The sequence below is a fragment of the Gavialis gangeticus genome, unplaced genomic scaffold (assembly GCF_001723915.1).
Source record: "Gavialis gangeticus isolate Ggan-Ray unplaced genomic scaffold, GavGan_comp1, whole genome shotgun sequence".
NCBI classification, from domain to species: domain Eukaryota; kingdom Metazoa; phylum Chordata; order Crocodylia; family Gavialidae; genus Gavialis; species Gavialis gangeticus.
This window is the reverse complement of record NW_017728997.1, coordinates 1,721,795-1,723,848: the sequence shown is the minus strand read 5'-3', so window position 1 is coordinate 1,723,848 and position 2,054 is coordinate 1,721,795.

Below are 2,054 nucleotides of genomic sequence, written 5' to 3'. Positions count from 1 at the left end.
GATTGCAGCCTATTCTTCCCTTCTAGCATGCCCACATCCCCCCACATCTTGGTGTCATCTGCGATTTTGAACAGGGTGCTTTTTACCCCCTCGTCCAAGTCACTGATGAAGATGTTGAACAGTGCGGGCCCGAGGACCAAGCCCTGGGGGACCCCCCTGCCCACATCTCTCCAGGTCAAATAAGACCTGTCCACCACCACTCTCTGGGTGCAGCCCTCCAGCCAGTTAGTGACCCATCTGACTGTGTAGGTGTCGATGCCACAGTCTCCTTGTTTTTCAGTGAGAATGGAAATATGATACTTTCGAGCTTCCAGTACGATAATTCCATAAAGACCTGGCAATGCAGGCGGGCACAGTCTGAGGGGTGCCTGGGGTCTACAACAGCTGAGACCCACTGGACTGGAGGTGCCGTGGGTGGGTGCAGCCAGCTGCAGTCTCTTGCATTTGTATGCTTTACCTTCATTGCACCATTGGCACAAAAATCCAACAGTGCCCAGGTCCGTATTGCCCTGCCTCTCCCCATCTCTCACACAGGCCACTTACGTGCGCACAGATGAAGTGCCCAAGCCTCTGGTGCTCCCATCCATCCCACTGTCTACTTTGCCATTGAAACCTCCTCCCTATCACTGAAAATAAAGGCCTCCGCTACATGTTGCATATATTGCACCATTCACTAGCAAATCGTGCAATAGATTTAGGCCAGCCACACATGCAAGGGGAGACCAGCCACATGTGCAAAGTAATTACCATGCAATTATCTGGTGAAGCATGCAATAATTGGCCCCAGGTGCAAAGTGATTATCACACTGTAAAAATTACTTTCTCACTATTAAGAGAGCCAACCAGCAACAAAGTGCTTGAAAATGTGTAACAGCTCTATAGCTGGTTTCTTATCCAGCTTTAATCTGAATATGTAGCAGGGCCCAAAAAGGTGTACCAGTAGAGTAAAAAGGAGGCAGCTGGCAAAGTAGATCAGTGGGTGGCGGGGAGCTGTTTGAAGCCATAAAATTAAAGAGCTAGTCAGGGGCTCCTATGGGAAGCCTTCAATAGACCGTTTCAAGGCTGCTAATATCATATCACTGGCAGCAAGCTGAGCTTAGGGCCCTCAGGTTAAAGCTGGATGGAAGTCAGTTTATTGTCCGATTAACCAGTTAGTTGTGTGATAATTACTTTGCACTTGTGGCCGGTCTTACTTTTGCATATGTGGTGGGTCTACATTTATTGTGCAATTCACCAGTTAATTGAATAATATATGTAGTATAGCAAGTGCCTTATTACTTTGCATGTGTGCCTGGTCTAACATTATTGTTCAATTAACCAGTCAATTATGTGATAATTACCTTGCACATGTATTCAGTGTAAATTTATTGCACAATTTACCAGTAAATTGTGTAATATATGTAGCAGGGGCTATAGAGTTATAACACATTTTCAAGCACTAACTTTGTATCTGGTTGCCCCTTTTTATAGTTGGTTAGACGTTTTTATGGCATGATGATTACTTTGTATGTGTGGCCAGTCTTAATTTTGGACTTGTGGTCAGTCTAAATTTATTGTGCGATTTAATTGTTAATTGTGTAATACATGTAATGTGGCAGAGGCCCTAGATTGTTCTGAATTTAATAAGCATTACTTCCATTAGGTTTGAGAAAGTGCAGAGTCTTTCTTCACTCCTGAGGCTAGTCACTGAATTGGACTACACTGTGCATTGTATATAATAATATGACTTTTAATATGTATGTTAGAACAACTCTAAGACATAAACAAAATTAAAATAATACATTTGGGGAAGGCCACACAGTGAATTTGCTCCTTAAAATGTTTGCTCCCAGTCCAAATGCTTTACATAGGCCTATAATCCATCCTTATCAAAGCTATTCTTCCCAAATGTCCCCTGTTTTATTATTATCATGTCCTTTATTCTCCTTTTCCTCTAAAAAACCTCTCCTTTCCCCTTTTTCTTTTTCTTCTTGTCTTTTCCTCAGTGGCTTATTGAAATAAGTCAAAAAAGTGCATCTCCAAAGTGTCAGTAATATTTTCTGCCTTTTTGTGAC